The sequence below is a fragment of the Lontra canadensis genome, unplaced genomic scaffold (genome assembly GCF_010015895.1).
Source record: "Lontra canadensis isolate GAN:19392208 unplaced genomic scaffold, GSC_riverotter_1.0 scaffold69, whole genome shotgun sequence".
NCBI classification, from domain to species: Eukaryota; Metazoa; Chordata; class Mammalia; order Carnivora; family Mustelidae; genus Lontra; species Lontra canadensis.
The window spans coordinates 2,952,934-2,972,836 of NW_022631063.1; the positions used below are offsets into that span (position 1 = coordinate 2,952,934).

General features: G+C 37.3%; 1 protein-coding gene across 7 annotated transcripts in view; it reads right to left on the minus strand.

Moving 5' to 3' along the window:
- Positions 1–19,903, minus strand: part of COBLL1 (cordon-bleu WH2 repeat protein like 1) — a 164,465-nt gene that overhangs the window by 94,222 nt on the left and 50,340 nt on the right. The window lies entirely within an intron of this gene.

Genomic DNA, 19,903 nt, shown 5'->3' on the forward strand with positions numbered 1-19,903 from the left:
AAATTATAAATTGTTGCAGATTCTCTACATATATGATTCTTTTAAAGTTTTTAGTTTTAAAGTTTTAAGCAACACTTCACTAGACAATTTAATTAATCAATAGATGCTAGTGCTCAGAAACATATCTGTAGGATATTTAAGAAAAATCTTAAAATTATCTGTAGGATGATAATTTGAAGAAAGTTGGGTAGATAAAAAAAAATCAGAAAAGTTCAGGTATCTGATTTTGTAAAAAGGAAAAGGAAACAGGCACATTTCCTACAGAAGCCCTAAGACTTCTATTTGTTCAAAGCAAACACCATTTCCCATCATAAAAACCCCAATACAGCCAATGGAAGCTGATAACCTGAGTTACATGGCTCTACCCCTACCAGACCAGAAGACTATGGCCCTGAAGTGAATGAAGTAGCAACTGAAAGGTTGGATTTTATAGTTCTTTTATAAATCAAAGGTTATCTTTGTAACAATTCAGAGTTTTTAAGGATGCTCAAAATCAAATACAGATTATTCAAATAATAGCAACAGAAACTGTGGCCCAAAATTACATGTCCCATTATTTTCACTCACAAAAGCATTATTTCTTTTTCTACTTGTGCAGTATTGCCTTTGATGCAAGCTATAGCCTCAAATAAACCAAGGGCTTCCACTGGGATTTCCCTCCAGTGTTGATTGGAACCAACAGTCTCCAAAAGAGCTCTGTTTTTCACCTACATCTCTCTCCACTACAAAACCTCTTTAAAAGGATGTCTATACTTTTTTTGTCTACTTCCTTACCTCATATTGGCTGATGAGTCCACTCCCATTTGGCTGGCACTCTTTTTTTTTTTAATTTATTTGACACAGAGAGATCACAAGTAGGCAGAGAGGCGGGCAGCGGGGTGGGGGGGAGGGGCAGGCTCTGTGCCGAGCAGAAAGCCTGATGTAGAGCTGGATCCCAGGACCCTGAGATCATGACCTGAGCTAAAGGCAGAGGCTTAACCCCCTGAGCCACCCAAGCACCCTTTGGCTGGCGCTCTTAACCTTACTGATACTGTCCTACAGTTTCATGTCACCAAATACCTTTATGTTGTTCTGGATAAGAAGAGACCTTGTCTCTGTTCTTATCTCACTTGACTTCTTAGCACTACTCTAAACATCTGTTATTACCAATCCTGAAATATTTTCCTGGAACTAGATTCCTACATATCATACCTTCTGGTTTGCCAAGGGAGCCACAACTTGCCTCTGTTGTCCTTGCTTTAGTATAGTAGTTGAGTTTTAGTAAAATCCAAATCCCACCACACCCCTGCTTCCTTCTCCAAGGTGTCCCACGTTGCATAATCAATCACATGGTCACCCTACTGGGGTATTACTGCCCATTTTCTTTCTTTCTTCTTCTTTTTTCTCTTTTTAGATTTTATTTATTTGAGAGAGCGAGCAATTGACCATGATTGGTGGGGAGGAGCAGACGGAGAGGGAGCAGCAGACTCCCTGCTGAGCCAGGAGCCTAACTTGGGGCTCAATCCCAGGACTCCAAGATCATGACTTAAGCCAAAGACAGAAGCTTAACCAACTGAGCAACTCAAGCGCCCTGGGCCATTTTCTTTATATCTCTCCTGGCTATCTAATTAGGCATGTCAAATTTGGCAATGCCAAAAACAAAATCTTCACTTATCCTCCCTTAGTCTTCTCATCCCAATAAACAGCCCCAGGAAAGCCAAAAATCTGAGGGTTAACTTTGATTCTCTTTCCTTCACTGTTCAAATGTAGTCTAAAATCGATGCTGAATCCAATATACTCAATCTCCATTACAACTTTGGGTCAACCTATCCCTTCAACATATACCACTAGTACAGTCTCCCTGTCTCCACTCTCATGCTGCAATCCAATCTCTGCTAAACACTTCAACAGTGATCGTTTTTATTTTTTTTTTAAGATTTTATTTATTTACTTGGCAGAGAGAGATAGCAAGAGCAGGAACACAAGCAGGGGGAGTGGGAGAAGGAGAGGCAGGCTTCCTGAGGAGCAGGGAGTCTAATGCGGGGTTCCATCTCAGAATCCTGGGATCATGATCTGAGCCAGCTGAAGGCAGACGCTTAACAACTAAGCCACCTGGGCACCACTACAGTGATCGTTTTTAAATATAAACTCAATCAACTCATTCTCTGTTGTAAATCCTCCAAAGACTTCCTATGGTTTTAAGAGTAAATCCCAAAACTTTCATCAGTGCATTAAAAAATCCAACCAGACTGGCCCTATCTCAGTCTCAGACTCCTTTTATAAGCCTTCTGTGCGCTAGCAACACTGACTTTCTTGTAGGTCTGTTATTCATAAGCCTCCCAACCTTAGGGGCTTATGCCTTTGCTGTTCCCCAGACCTAGAATTCCTTTCCCCGTGCTTTCCTCTTTCCTCATCACTCATATCAATTTAAATGTTAACTTCTCATAAAGACTTTCATGGATATTGTCTAAAGCAGCAAACCATTTGCTATGACATCACCCTATTTTAATTCTCCTCAAAGCATTTATCACTGTTATTTTTCTTTATTTTTTCTGGCTGTTCTCACAAAACCCAGCTTCCACCCTACCCCTCCTCCACTCCCTAGAATCAAAATTCTGGGAAGAAGATACCTCACTAGTGTTTCCGCTGTAGGATATCTCCCAGCTTCCCACAGGCACTCAGGCCCAGGCAGGACTATCTTGTCAGAACAGGAGGGTCCTTGGGAGCAAATCTAGCAACAAAGCCCTTTAGCTCCTGCAGCAGAGACCACATGGACTAGGATTCCCCCACCAGCCACCTTTCCAATAAATCAGTCTAGAAGGAAGAGCTAAGGTGGTAGAGCTCCATTCATATGGACGTGAAATTAAAAGAAGAATAATGTTAATAAGGAAATACAGGCTAGGCCCCCATCTGTTGGAAGGTTCTTCAGGCTGCACTTTGGCCTATTGAGAACGGTTTGTTTCATGCACTTCTTATATTTTAATTAAAAGGTAAAAATACAATTATTCTTATTCTGTAGTTCAGATAAATAGTTGCAACATCACCCCACTATCCTATAATTCCAGCAAAGTGCTACTTTTGCTTAAAGGCAGAAGCAGTCTAGCAAGATAGTGCTGACTACCTGGGCTGATTTCTAGCTTAGCCATTAACTGGTCAAGCGTAGAGCAAGTAACTTATCCTCACTCTATCTTAGATCCTCATCTGTAAAATGAGGTAATAACACCTACTCAGGGGTTTAATATGCTACTATAAAGAAAGTTCTCAGCACAAGAGTCTGTAGCATAGAAATTGCTAAAACTTACTGAGTATTCTAATGTTCGAAAAGAGAACATAAGCAGGCATTTGCAATAAATATTTTTGACAGTGAAATTAATTTTATGCTATCCCTTTTAAAAAAAGTATATCAGTTTAAAAAATGTAAATCTATAATTTACTAGTCAATTTACACTTAAAGATACAAACACAAACACAGATGCATACTTTTTTTTTTTTTTTAAGGCCTCTGGGTGAATCACATGGAAAAATTTTGAGATTTGTCATGAGGGCTTTTTCTAGATCAACTTTCTTAGTGTGGCTTCCTCTTGGAAAATAATTAATAATTCAACATTAATTCTAAAGCTAAATATGATTATTTTCCTTGGTTCCTAGGATATGGGGTTACAAGCTGTACAAAGACACAGGTATTATGATCACTGCCTAGTAGAGACAGAAGCTGCAGTTCTCTTATTCATTCAGGAACCACTCTACTTTTGTGTATTTCCATCTTAGTGCCTTATTTAGAAGCCAAATGATGTTTGCCCTGGGCGGCCTTGCCCTTGTCTCTGCCGGGTGAAGTGGAAATCCAAACAGCAAAGTAAGCAACAGACACAGTGGAGAAGCTATGTTTTCATGAAGACATGCTGTCGCCTTGTGAGGTCTCTGGGCAAGAAGTAAATAGGATTCTCAGTCAATAATTTGCTCTTCCACTTAGTCAAGCTCCAGAATAGACACCCTTTAAGAATACCTTGCCTGTGATGTGCATATTTTCCTCTGGGCGTTTCCTTCGTCTTTGGAGAATTTTAAATAGATACATGCCCCCTTCAGAATTCTACCAGCAGTGAGCAATCTGTTTCCTTCCATAATATTCTGAATTTCATAATGTTGCATTTTAATTGTGAAAGTAACTTTCACTACTTTAAAATCAAAAGCACAAAAATAAGATTCAGCACCTTACATGTAGATCATAATGAATACCACATAGAGAAAAAACAGACATTTATCTTCTTTGCAGTGATTAAACTTTTTTTTTTTTTTTAATCAGAAAGGCTTTTATTTTTTAGGTGCCCTATATTCACGGGGGCGGGGGGGACAGAAAAGAAAAGCACAATAATGGTTCTATGTCCCCAAAAAAAGTACATGAATACTAATGGATAAGGCTGGAACAGTACTGTAAAAAGTCACTAAAAATAAAATTATTATCAACAAGCTGTAGCAGTATTGAGCTAATGTTTTGCAGAAGGGGTAGGGACAGAGCAAGAGAGAATCTTAAGCAGACTCCACACCTAACTCATGAGCTGAACATGGGTTTGATCTCATAACCCTCAGATCATGACCTGAGGTGAAATCACGAGTTGGATACTTAACCTATTGAGCAACCTAGAAGCCCCTAACATTTTAATTTTTAGATAAAAGAATGCTTTAAAAGAATCATCATGAGCCCACATACTGTGCACTTTCTGCAGACCAGGCTTTTTGTAAAGTGCTTCTCAAGCATTCCTTCATCCTTTCTCATAATAAGCCAAACAGGCATTCTGCTGAGATACCTAAGAATAGGAACAATTTAGAGTTAATGAGGTACCTAGGAGGCAGTATTTGAATCCAGAACCTATACTCTATCCATTAAACTTAGAGTCTAATTTAATTTCAAATGTGCTCCAAATTAAATTTTCCACCCTGATTTTATTTTAAAGGCTTGAACTATGAAATGACTTATCTATAGGTGCTCTGTACTCAAAATATTAAAAAAAAAAAAAAAAAAAAGGCATGAGGTAACTACATGCCCAGGGAAAAAACAATAAAACTGACTTATTTTCAACAGACGTCAAGACCGTAAGAAGGTATTCAAATCTCACTGTTGCTTTTTCAGAAAAAATGTAAAAATCATTTCCTAAATAATTGACATTATCAGTGTATATATTTTTTAAACTGAACAAAGCCATACATTATTTTCTTAACAGTGTTTTCTCTTTAATCTCAGAGAAACTATCCAGTAGAAAAAAAGGAATTTTTATCCTTATAATTTTTCATTTTAACAACACTTCTAATTCCCTTGTTACTTTGTATTGTCTTTTATGTTTTATAATTTAACATTTCCATAGATTACAGAAGTAGGAATACTTTTTTTTTTTTTTTTAAAGATTTTACTTATTTGAGAGAGAGAGAACATGTGTGGGGGGAGGAGCATAGGGAGAGCGAGAAGCTGAGCAGGGAGCCTGATGTGGGATTCCATCCCAGGACCCTGGAATCATGACCTGAGCCAAAGGTAGATGTTCAACTGAATGAGCCACCCAGGGACCCCAAAAGTATGAATAATTTCTCAGTATTATTATGGTTATGTTTTAAATGTTATCAATAGTTCAGTAGATTGTCTAGCTTTTCAAGATTTTTTTTCTTAAATTATGCAAAGGGAAGATTAAGCCTTCAGCACATGATTATGATGACCGTGTGTGGGGACTGCCACGCAATAATCCAACGAGTGTCAACATGCCACAGGTCTTTCAGAGAGACAGGACAAATGCCTCTTGGGTTGTGGACTGTGGCCCTCAGCAGCAGTGTCAGGAGCACGTGTTCTGGCTGCCTGGGTAGATCCAGATACTAAAAATCCAGACACTAAAATCTCTTCTTCCTTCCCAGACATTCCAAACACACCCAAGATTTAGATCAGACATTTTAATTCAAGAGATACAAAGTTACAACCATCAAATACCAGGGGTGCCTGGATGGCTCAGTAGGTTCAGCATCTGTCTTTGGCTCACGTCATGATCCCAGGGTCCTGGGATCAAGTCCCATGTCAGATTCCCTGCTCAGTGAGGACCTGCTTCTCCCTCTCCCTCTGCCCCTCCCTTTCCCCCACATCACCCCCACCTTGTGCGTTCTCTCTCTCTCAAATCTGGGGGGGAGGGCACCAATCATGGGAGTAGATGTTGTCACACACTCCACAGGTGCTGAGGCAGCCGGAAGAGGGGGTGGCAGCAGCAAGACTAAGATCCAGGGGAAGCCCAGGATCTGGGCAAGAGAAGCAACAGGTCCAAGTGGGCCACCCTAACCTTCTATGGCTTCCTTTTTCTCCTCAGCTCCTGGTGATCTCTCTCATTTCACAGCATACACAGCACTTAACTCTTAACTTCATTCATATTAATTTTATAGACTGACTAAAATGCTAAGTTTTCATTTATGCATGTTTTATATTCGCAAATAAGATCTTGAAGAAGGGAGCACTATCACCATAGGCACAGCACATGGAAGCTACTCAAACACTATGCACATAACCCTAGATTGTCTTACTGATCTATTTGTGTGTCTGTATTTTGAATCTCTAATTAAATTTTAGTTCCTTTCTTTAAAGAATTCACAGTTCTTCAGTCCCACAAGTTCCCTACACATTGCTAAAGCATATACACAGTTCCCAATACACATATTTTGCACAGCTCCTTCTGTGAAACCCTTAGTGATATGTGCATATCTGTTGTCCAAAACACTGGTTGTCCAAAAAAGGCCAGTTCTAATGTTAATTCCTCTGAGAAGACACCCCTACTTCTCTCCCCCTTCCTCCCATTGAACACTCTACTTCCCTGTCCTATGTTCACTGAACACTTAGAAAAGGACACTCACTTATTACACATAATCTATTTCCCATCCTATGTTATGGATCATTTAAGGCAAAAAATTAGTCATTTTTATTTTTTTTTATTCTATCAGTATGAGAAGAGTCAATAAGTTATTTTTTAAATAATGAATATAAAGACTAAATTGATATCTAAGGAAAAGTAGTCAGATATTCATGAGACTATTTCTAGAGGATCCCATGAAAAACTGAAGTAGTCAAAGATTTAAAGAGTTGGGGCTTTTGTTTGGTTTGGTTTTTGTGTGTTTTGTTGATTTAAAGACAAAGCTCCTCATGATTAACAGGGGACAGAGCCTCAACCTCCCCCAGGGGTCAATACTGAAAGTCACACCAGTTAACATTTTTCATGTGCGCTAGGAGCTCCAAAAGTGAGAGACAATGTAACTGCTGGTAGTTGCTATGGTAGCAAAAATAAACCTTGTACAGATATTCCAGTCATCCTTTAACTATGCTTTCTATTTGCTAGGGGTTTTCAGCATTCTTTGAGCCCAAGATGGGGCGGGGGGAAATCTGTGGCTTATTCTCCAGGAAGAAAATAGGAAGCTGATACATGAATTACAGCTGAAGTCTTCTTTGATTAATAAATAGCTAGAGGAAATCCCCACCCCACCCCCAAGAAAGGGTTTTTTTTTTTTTCACCAGACAGATATAAAACAGGCAACTGAAGATAGAGACTGAAATGAAGCAGTGACATTAAAAAAATAAGTCTAGCTTTTCCAATGAATGTATGTCTTAAGTTCAATTGAGAGTTTTTCTAAGTATACAAATAATTCTTGTTAACAAAGTTGACCGTACTGCATGGAGAAACGAATTGGTAATATTCCAACACATGGATTAAAACTCTAGGAACCTAGAGGGCTTCTTCTATGCTTTGGAGTCCCTTTTGACTGCCATGTTCAGCAAGGTATTTTACATGCACAAAGGGAAAGGACTCAGGCTAGGTAGTACAAGAAATGCACTAAAATATGCAGTCCTGCAATAAATACACACAAAGCATCTCAAGAGTCATGACAAATAAAACAATATATGGGGTGCCTGGGTGGCTCAGTGGGTTAAAGCCTCTGCCTTCGACTCAGGTCACGATCTCAGGGTCCTAGGATCGAGCCCCGCATTGGGCTCTCTGCTCAGCGGGGAACCTGCTTCCCTTCCTCTCTCTCTGCCTGCCTCTCTGCCTACTTGTGATCTCCATCTGTGAAATGAATAAATAAAATCTTAAGAAAAAAAAAAAAAAACAGAATATATATCTGGGTAGAAGTATGAAGAAAACATCCCAGAGGAGGTGAGGGTGGACATGGTTTTACAGGAGGTTGATTATAGACGTTGAGACGGAGTGGGAGAGACATTTGGAAAACTGCTTATGTGAGCAGAGGCAGGCATAAGTGGGACTCAGAAAAGAGCAAGTAGCTCAGTTTACGGGTAGACTAGCAGGAGTGGCTCAAATAGCCAGTGATAACACTAACAGACAACAAAAAATGTCTTAAATCACTCCACAAGGAGCCTGAATGGTCTATTTCGTAAATCCATACCTCTCAGCCTCAGATCCCTAACACCTGTCACCAAGTGGCTTAATGTCACTTTTCCAGGTTCTTTCTCACCAATCCCTACCCATAGCCCTTTCAACAGGAATTCTAGAATTGCTTTCTGATTCCCAAGAAGCTCATGTAGACTACCTTTTCCTTAGTTATGCCATCTCCATCACAGATCTCAAATGGCAGATCAGGGAAAGGGAATGGAGTCAGCATCTTCCTAAATCCCTTCTGCACCTTCCACAGGAATGTGTTACTCTAGCTCAACAGCAACACTCTTCTTCCTCCAAAGGTATGGCCATCTAGGTATATTGCCGCTTTATCCATGTTAATCACTTAACCCCAGGCCGCCTTCTACAAACACTGAGGAACTTGACGTCTGGCTCATAGTAAACTTACCTTCCTTTTGCTCTTACTTAAAATTTCAGAGCTCACATTGATGGTCCATCAACACCCTATCTAAGTTCATTGACTCCTTCACACTTGCACTCCATCACCACAGGCCCTTGTAATTACCTGAAATTTTACCACATCATATATGTCAAACTTTAATATCCTATCCTGATTATAACTTCTTACACCTTTCAAATCCTGAACCTACCCCTCAAATAAATACCCTAGCTTCATTTACTTGCCATCCACAATATACTACTTGGCTAATCACCTGAGTTACACTTTCAACTACAATCTCAATTATTTTGCATTCTTTATCCTCCAGCTTATACAACTCATAAAACCCCAAATTGGAATTACTAAAATAACAATACCTTTCCTACTCCCATACGAATTGTCCCAGGAAAGTAAACCCTATAAAATTATTACATTGACTTCAGACGGTCTTCTTTTATGATTCAGTCTTCTAAATTTCTGTAAGCAAACTGGAAATAAACTATCAGCATTTGAAAATGTTTCTTTTTTTATATTGAATAAAAGTATCAGCCACCATAACAAATGCTTATCAGTGGCTTCCCCAGCATCAATTTCATACTTCTTGCACAGTCTGGCAGTCCTGGTGACTAGCTGGTGACCCATTAACTAGCCATGTAAGTGGGCCCTAATTACCCTAAAACAAACAGCAAAATCTCACAACCTTACTACTGAGATTGACAATAACTCGGGACCAAATCAAATAGAGGCTGGCATTACTCTAGCCATGGGCATAGCTGTGGAGACAGTCTTCAAGCCAGTCCAGAGTGCAGCCCAGGAGTCTGACAATCAGAGTAAGAGACCTCGCGAAGAAAGACTGATGTGCGGATGTGACATCTAGAACTGCTGATCCTTTGTGCAGTCGTGCATCAGAAGGCCTGTGTTCACACCCAACTTTCCTCTTCTTCCTCCTCTCCCTTCCCCTCCCTTCTTTTAATCTAGAAAAAGGTGATAATGATAGCTTTCATGGAAGTTATGAAAATGACAAAAGATATATGCAAACACTTGACCACTGGGTTATCTGGGCCCACTTTCTCCCTCCAGTAGCACCCATCAGCTGGAGAACTGAAACGGGAGCAACTACAATTTGGGCTGATTGGTTTTATGGTTGGTGGCATGCTGAACAGAAGTCTACCTAGGGAAAAGAGAAAGCTTGAAAATGAGCCAGCTAATTGAAGAAAGTTAAAATGACTGACCCTAGAATTTAGACAGAAGAGAGAAACAAATGCATGAGAAGCCGGATGACCAGAAAAATAAAATATGTTTAAGAAATGTAAAAAGCAGAATAGGTGAAATAGAAAAGAAAAGAGAATAAGAATTTGTAGAGTGGAGTTTCTCAATTTATCGTATCAGGGATATGCTAATTCCAGTTAGTAACAAAAGAGATGGTTTTTAGGAGTACAGGAGTTCTAATTAAAAACAAAAACATTCAGATAGTTGGCAGATGAGTCAAATACCCTATCTTAATAAAGATCAGGATGACAGGTGAGAGGGGACAGAGGAAAAAACTGTAGGAGATGGGCAGCTCTGAATGTGGTCGGGAGTATTTGGCCAATGGTATGAATCTGCAAAGCAGTGAGATTCTTGATTGATTGTGCCCTCGCTTCCAAGAATACAGGATACTATGAAGCAAAAAATAGGGCATAAGGAAAAACCAATATTAATATTACCTCTGTGCCCGGGAGAATAACTATCTTCCAAAGGAAATGCGATCTTATTTAAGAACAAGAATAATGCGAAGAAGTAAAGGGAGATGGGAAGTTGAGGCCATGTCTGTCACAGAGCACAGGCTCAGAAGATAACAGCTATGTATCTGGTAGCCGATCCATTCGTGGTGGTGGCTAACCCACTAATTCTCCAGACTCTATTTTTTTTTTTTACAGCTATATTGATTTATTTCAACAGTTTTAAGTATTGAGTCCATGTTCCTTTAACTACATACCTCAAATGGAAGCATAACATGGAGAAATTATTCCTTTTTTGATTTCTTATGATAAAATAGGACATCCTAAAATTCTTATTTAATTAAAGATAAACTAATATTTATGGTTGATTGCATTTATCTTTAATTTCTAATTTTTTCCATTACAATTATTTTTATAGAACCCAAAACAGTTAATAAGAACATTACTTTTCCTTTAGTTTTATCTTCCTTGTAAATTCTTCTATTCACATTTGAGAACAGGTGAAAATATAAGATTAATTTAATTACTACTTAAATATCTACCTGAAAACCTATAATCAGCAAGCCCACCTCTCATACCAAAATCTAGATTGTAACTGCAGACATTCTCTCTGCAATTACCCCTTTTATAGGACATTTTCAAAAATGAGTAATCACTAAGTACAAATGGATAATTCTCTGCTAAGATTATTACTTACTTTCTTATTCTTAAGTTGATGGACGTTTTACACATACTGGGCTGATTACATAACTATGAACACTTCCAAAACAGCCAGCTGGACTGTGTGTGTGTGTGTGTGTGTGTGTGTGTGTGTGTTTTCTTTTAAACTTACCAGTTTTTTTTTCCTCCTTATACTCAAATGCTTTGAGAGGAAACAGATGAAGACAAAAAATATAAATATCAAGATAGAAATCAAATAAAATATTCTTTGTAACTAAACATGAACAAAGAGACTCCTTCCATTTTTTCCCTTAACCTTCAATAACTGGTATTATATTTGCTTACTAAATATAAAAGCTTTTTAAAAAATGGAGAGACTACACAAGGAACTCAAGAAAAAAAATGGTCTACATAATATAGCCTCCATCAATGAGGGGAAAGTGCTTTGGAGAACTCTCTACTTCTCTCTAGAAACCAGTTAAACTTTTGACAGGTTTAAGCATCTGAAGCAAAAACGCTAAAAGACAGAACACTAGCCTAGAAATTACTTTCTTTCCACACTCTGCAAAATTTGAACTATTACCTTCTAATGTACTCTGCACATGATAACTCTCTTCAGAAATCCCCAGGAAAATAGCATATCGAAATTACTTCAATTTAGGAAAAAAAGTATGTAACTATATATGTATGCTTATATTGTAAACACTTGATTCTCTGCAGCTTATCTCTGAAAGAGTCCTCTGAGAAATATTCTTCCAAAAATATAATAGATTTAGAACACTCCCAGAGTTACAGCTGCTATTTCCTGGTATTTAGGAATTAAAAACTAGAGAGTAGCTCTAGCATCCCCTGTTGCACTTGCTATAATATCTAATTTCTCAAAACTTAAAAAAAAAATCTTCCACAGGACACATGAGCAGAAAGGCCAAAGGTGATATTTTTCTAAGATGTTAAAAATGTAACAGCTTTATTGTGATATAATTCACATGGTAAAATTTACCCATTTGAAGTATAAAATACAGTGTTTTTTTAGTATATTCACAGAGTTGTGCAACTATCAACATAATCAATTTTAGAACATTTTCATCACCCCAAAAAGAACCAAAGGTGATATTTTAATGAGGGCTTGGGGTAAGGAAAGTCAGGAAATGTGGCCATGTAAAACAAAGTAGGGTCTCATCCATCACTAAGGTCAATGTTAAGGAGCTTACTGCCTTTGTTTTCTTTTAGGAATTTCATGGTTTCAGTTTCATACATCCAAGTTCTTAGTTCATTTTGGGTTAATTTTTGCATATGTTATAAAATAGTGATCCAGTTTTTTGTTTTGTTTTGTTTTTTGCATATAGCTGTTTGTTTCCCCATTGTATATTCCTGCCTTTGTCATAGATTAATTAACAATATATGTGTGAATTATTTCTGGGTGCTCTAATTCTACTCCATTGATCTATGTGTTTTTCTCCCAGGACCATACTTTTTAACTACAATAGCTTTGTAGAACAACTTGAAATCAGGGAGCATGATAACTACAGCTTTGTTCTTCTTTCACAAGATTACTTTGGCTATTAGAGGCATTTTGCAGCCCTATACAAATTTTAGGATTACTTGTTATAGTTCTGTGAAAAACACTGTTGATATTTTTATGGGGATTCCACTGAATCTGTAGATTGTTTTGCATGGTATGGGCATTTTATCTTTTTTTTTTAATATTTTATTTATTTATTTGACAGAGAGAGAGAGAGAGATCACAAACAGGCAGAAGGGCAGGCAGAGAAACAGGGGGGAGCAGGCTTCCTGCTGAGCAGAGAGCCCCATGCAGGCCTTGATCCCAGGACCCTGAGACCATGACCTGAGCTGAAGGCAGAGGCTTAACCCACTAAGCCACCCAGGCACCCAGGGTATGGGTATTTTAACAAAATAAATTATTCTAACCCATGAGCACAATATATCTTTCCATTTATTTGTGTCTTCAATTATTTTCATCAATGTCTTATAGTTTTCAGAGTAAACAAGTCTTTCAGCTCCTTGGTTAAATTTATAACTAGGTACTTTATTATTTTTTAATGTAATTGTAAATGGGATCATTTTCTTAATTTTTCTTTCAGCTAGTTCATTATAAGTGTATAGAAACTCAACAGATTTCTATATATTAATTTTGTATCCTGCAATTACTGTTTATTAATTCTAACCAATTTTGGTAGTTTCTTTAAGGTTATCTGTATGTGATAGCAATCTGCAAATAGTGGCAGTTTTACTTCTTCCTTTCTAATTTGGATGCCTTTTATTTCTTTTTCTTGCCTAATTTCTTATCTAGAACTTCCAAAACTATGTTGAAAAAAGGCAGTGAAAATGGACATCCTTGTCTTGCTCCTGATCTTAGAGGAAAGCTTTCAGCTTTTCAATGCTGAGTATCTCAGGTGTAAGTTTGTCACAAATGACCTTTATTACATTGAGGAACATTCCCTTTATGTATACTTTGTTGAGAGTTTTTATCATGTGTTAAATTTTGTCAAATGCTTTTTCTGCATCTACTGAGATGATCAATGTGGTTGGTGTATCATGTTGATTGATTTGCAGATGTTGAACTATCCTTGCATCCCTGGAATAAATCCTATGTAATTATGGTGTATGGTCCTTTTAATGTAGTGGAATTTTGTTTGCTAATATCTTGATAAGGATTTTTGTTCATCATGGATATTAACCTGTAATTCTCTTTTATTGCACATCTGTCTAGTTTTAGCATTAGGGTAAAGCTGGCCTCGTAAAATAAGTTTGGAAGCATTTCCTTCCCTTTAATTTTCTGGAATAGTCTGAGAAAAACTGGGATTAAATCTTTGAGTGTTTGATAGAACTCACCAGTGAAGTCATCTGGTCCTGGACTTTTGGCTGTTTAAACTTGTTTTGATTCCTGATTCAATCTCTTGAGTAATCTTGATCTATTCAAAAATTATTTTTTTCTTCACAATTCAGTCTTAGAAAACTGTGTTTCTAGGAATGAATCCATTTCTTCTAGATTGTCCAATTTGTTGGTATATAATCATTAACAGAAGTTTTCTTATGATCCTTTGTATTTCTGTGATAACAGTTGTGACTTCTCTTTCATTTCTGATTTTATTTATTTAGGCCCTCTCCTTTTTTCTTGATGAGTCTGGCTAAAAATTTGCCAATTACGATTATCTTTTCAAAGAAACAGTTATTATGACTGATCTCCGTTTTCTTTTTTTTTTGCATCTATTCCATTTATTTAACTCTGATCTTTATTATTTCCTTTCTTCTACTACTTTTGGGCTTCATGTCTTAGTTCCTTTAGATGTAAAGTTGGACTGTTCATTTGAGATTTCTTATTTCTTGAAGTAGGGCTGTATCAATATGAACTCCCTTTGTTGCATCCCATAAATTTTGGAATATTCTGTTTCTATATTCATTTGTCTTGGGATGCTTTATTTCACTTTTGATTTTTTTTTTTTCATCAACCTATTAGTTGTTTAGCAGCACATTGTTTAGGCTTCATGTGTTTGTATTTTTTTTCCAGTTTTTTTTCTTTAACTGATTTCTAGTTTCATACCACTATGGTTGGAAAAGATGCTCGGTAGGATTTTAATCTTCTTAAGTTTATTGAGATTTGTTTTGTGGTCTAACATGTTATCTATCCTTGAGAATGTTCTGTTTGTACTTGAAAAGAATGTGTATTCTGCTGTTTTTGGATACAACATTCTGTAGATATCTACAAAATCCATCTGGTCTAATATGTCATTTACGACCAATATTTTTTATTTTCTGATTTAACCATTGATGTAAGTGAGTGTATTAAAGTCTCCTACTATTATTGTATTGCTGTCAACTTCTCCCTTTATGTCTGTTAATATTTATTTCATTTATTTAGTTACTTCTATGTTGGGTACATAAATGTTTATAAATGTTACATTCTGTTGTTGGATTGATCTTTTTATCATTATGTAATGCCCTTCTTCGTCTTTTGCTACAGTCTTTGATCTAAAGTCTATTTTGCTTCATATAAGTCTTGCTGCCCCAGCTTTCTTATCATTTCCATTTGCATGGAATTTCTTCCGCCATTCCTTTCTTTTCAGTCTCTGTGTGACTTTTAGATTTGAAGTGAGTCTCCTGTAGGAAGCATATAGATGGATCTTGGGGTTTTTTTTTTTTTAATTCATTCACTAACCTTGTATTTTTTATTTGAAAATTTAGTCCATTTACATTTAAAGTATTTTTTGATAGTATGTACTTACTTAACTATTTTTGGTTTTTTTTGTTTGTTTGGTTGGTTCCTTTCTTCATCTCTTGTTCTCTTCCTTTGAGGTCTGAGCTTTCTTTAGTGGTATGTTTAGATCCATTTCTCAGTATTTGTGTGTGTGTGTTTATCTACTATAGGTTTTTCGTTATTATGAAGTTCATATATAATAACCTATGTATATACAGCAGTCTATTTTAAGTTGATAGTCGCAAGTTTGACAGCATTCTAAAAACACTACATTTTGGGATACCTGGGTGGCACAGTCGGTCAGGCACCTGACTCTTGATTTCTGCTCGGGTCATGATCTTGGGGTTGTGGGACTGAGTATCACATCTGGCTCCATGCTCATCAGGGAGTTTGCTTGGAATTCTCTCCCTTTGTCCCTCACTCTGCTAATGCTCTTTCTAGAATAAATAAATCTTTAAAAAATATAAAAAATAAAAATGCCATATATTTTTAAATACTGCATTTTTACTCTCCCTTGACATTTAATGTTCTTGACATGTTTTACATCTTTGTATTTTGTGTATTACTTCCTGATTGTTAATTTTACTACTTTTGTATTTTAACTTTCATACTCACTTTATAAGTGGCCGATCCACTACCTTTACTATAATATTTGCCTTTACCAGTGAGATTTTTTTTTTCTTTCACATGTTTTCTTATTTCTAGTTATGGCTTTTTCTTTTTTTTTTTAAAGATTTTATTTATTTATTTGACAGCCAGAAATCACAAGTAGGCAGAGAGGCAGGCAGAGAGAGAGAGGAAGGGAAGCAGACTCCCTGCTGAGCAGAGAGCCTGATGTGGGGCTCGATCCCAGGACCCTGGGATCATGACCTGAGCTGAAGGCAGAGGCTTTAACCCACTGAGCCACTCAGGTGCCCCATGGCCTTTTCTTTTTAGCATAAACATGTCCATTTAATAATTCTTATAAGGCCAGTTAAGTGGTAATGAACTCCTTTAGCTTTTGCTTCTCTGAAAAACTCTCTCACTCAATTCTGAATGACAACTTTGCTGGATAAAGTATTCTTGGAAGTTTTTTCCTTTGCATACATCATGCCATTTCCTTCTAACCTATAGTTTCTGCCCAAGAAACAATCAACTTATTTAAAGTCTTATGGGGTTTTTTTTTTTTTTTTTTTTTTTTTTTTAGACTTTATTTCTATATTTGAGAGAAAGAGAGAGAGAGAACACAAGCAGGAAGGAGAGGGAGAAGCAGACTCTCTGTTGAGCAGGGAGCCTTACGCAGGACTTGATCCCAGGACTCTGAGTTCATGACCTGAGCCAAAGGCAGATGATTAACTGACAGAGCCACCCAGCTGCCCCTAGAGTCTTATGGGGTTTCCCTTGAATGGAACTAGCTGTTTTTCTCCTGTTGCCTTTAAGGTTTTCTTTTTATCAACTTCTGACATTTTAATTATAATGTGTCTCATTTACATCTCTTCACATTCGTCTTCTTTGGACCTCTCTGTACTTTCTGGACCTGGATGTCTATTTCTTTCCCAATGTTAGGGAAGTTTTCTGGCCCTTTTTCTCTCTCTTTTCCTTCTGGGATCTCTATAAATGTAAATATGAGTATGCTTGATGCTATCCCACAGATCCCTTTAGCTATCCACATTTTTTAAATTATTTTTTTTCTTTTTGCTCTTGTTTGGGTGATTTTCCCTACCCTGCCTTCCAAGTCACTGATCTATTCTTCTGTATCATCTAGTCTGCTGTTGATTCCCTATATATTTTTCAGTTCAATTATTCTACTCTTAAACTCTGTGAGTTCTGTTTGGCACTTTCTTATATTTTCTATCTCTTTGTGGAAGTTCTTGGTGCATTCATCCATTCTTCTCCAGAGTTCAATGACCACCTTTATGACCATTATTTTGAACTCTTTATCAGATAAATTGCTAATATCCATTTCACTAAGGCTTTTTTTTCCCCTTAAAGTTTTATCCAGCTCCTTCACTTGGAACATGCTCCTGTTTCCTCATTTTGCTTGACTCTGTGTTTGTTTCTGTATATTATGAAACCATGATCTACCTGTTTTGAAAAAGCACCTCTATATAGGATATGAACCCTGTCATTTAACCTTACCCTAGTTCTTGGTTATCTATCAGAGCTCTCTCTCGATTGTTTCAGACCCCTTGGGTCCAGAAACACAATCCCCTCTGGTGACCTTAGGTTGATTCTTAAGGGGCATCCCCTGTGTGGCCTACACAAACCTATTGGATCTGGGGGCATGTATCAGTGGCACAGAGGGTCAGGACTGCTTGCCCATTGTCTGACTGAGCTATGCAAATAGCACAGAGGTCGTGGGCAGGGCTGCTCACCTACTAAAGCTAGTCGTGGTGCACAAGCAGTTCAGAAAACTGTGTCTGGCAATGCTGCTCCAGTGGCTCATAGAGATGGGACCATTTACTTGCTGCTAAGTGGTTAGAGTGACAGTACAAAATCCACCACCAGCACCGAGGCCAGCAAGGTAGAGGGAGCCTGTAAAAATGGTATCTGTCGGCATTTAGTTCCCAGAGTCCCCACAGACTTCTGCTCTTCTTGCAGACACTAAGTTTAGCAAGTAAATTTTCTTCACCTCAAGTCTAGGCTGTTTTCAAACTGCTGGTTTTTGCAAAGGGTCCAGGGATGACTGGGTCTGTGTACAAGCCCTTTAAGAACAGAATCTTCACTGACTATAGCCCTATGTTTCCTCTGAACATAATCACTGTTGGTTTTGAAAGCCAGACATTTTGCATTTTGTCTCTCCAGTGCAGGACCCAAGTGGGATGCATAATATGGGGTATAAACCCCTTGCTGCTTAGGAAGAAGCTCCCTTTATATTTTGTTTGGTTGCTTCTTTTTTTCTTAAGATGCCTTCCCCCTATACCTACTGAAGGCTGCCTCTCCAGGGGTGGGGTTTTGATGAGTATGTCTCTGCCTCTACTACCTATCTCAGTTTGGAACTTTTATCCTTTGTTGTGAAACTGTTCTGCTAGTTCTCAGGTTCTTTTCAGAGGGAATTTTTCCATATGTAGTTGTATATCTGTTGTGTCCATGGGAAAAGGTGAGATCAGTATCTTCCTATACCGCCATTTTGAATTACCTGTCCAATCTGCCAACATTTTTATAAGTATCGTTATATTTTTTTTTTGTTTAAAACAGCTAGTTTTCCTGTTATAAAACTAAAAACTGAGAATACATATTTAGAATAAGATATCAAAAAGGATCAGATAAGTGCTCATGTTTTTTTTTAACCCAAATTCACCTTTGATAAACACATAACAGATGCTATTTTAAGTAGATACACTTCCTGAGCTAATTGCCACGGGTCCAAAAAGAACAGTTAGTGCTTTAGTTATCTCATAATTGGAAATGGTCAACTTTTCACATAGGATCATGATTATGAAACATATAACCCAAGTTCAAAAAAATCTAAGACCAAATTCCAACTCCATTATGTACTGTGTGACCTTGAGCAAATTATTTAACCTCTATAAGCCTCAATTTCAACTTTCAAATTGAGTAGTACCAATCACTATAACATTTGTATTAAAACTGCATATGTAAAGTACCTAGACAAATATTAGATATTACAAGGGGAAAAGTTTCCTTACCTTTTCAAGTCACTTAAAAATTTTTTTACTTAAATGTTTGAAATATCAATTTTTTACTAATGCTTTGTATATAGAGAGAACACTTTTGAGCATATACTCTTTCTCTGTGAAGATCTTGCCTCTCAAACACTCCTGCCCTAAAAACCAATATTTAGGAAGACTATTGACCTGCTGCTGCTCTAACCCCAGATTAAATCTCTTCCAAGGCCGACCATATCCTGAAATCTCTCCTTGAAGTGAACATTCCATTGGAAGACACACCCTACAGTTCCCACCCAGAAACATTCATACCACAAAACTCTACTAAATTTCCAAATAGGGATGACTACTCAGCTTGGGAGAAAAAAAGAATTACGAGGTTCATCTTCTGCTTCTTACTTCCAAAAAGAAGTCGCCCCACCAAGGAGCAGAAACTCTTAAATTTACCCTCACAGGCCAGACCCAACCTGTAGTAGAATGATTCAGATCTTTGAAATACTTTTATTTCTCCTGCAGTCACTTCTACACCACTTAAATTGTAGAAATAAGTGGGACATCATTTCCAGATGGAAGAAACCTCTGCTATGTGATAGTGGTTTATAAACTATTTAAGAAAGGTTGTAGCTTTTTCTTTAAAAATAAAAAAGGAGAGATTTCATACCATCTTAGTATTCCAGCCTACCAAAAATCAACGTTTTATAAATGTTATATACTTTAGCAAACAAAACTTAATTTCAAGTATTTTTAACATGTAATTTTGACATTTATTTTGCTGGAAAATACTAGAGGAAAACAAATTGGAGACTATTATAAAGTTCTGCCATAATTTATCTATGTTTTTGCACAGATTCTTATAACTGAAATCACTAGTGACCTGGAAGCACGTTGTACTTTGACTTTTATTCTTATAGCTTCCATGT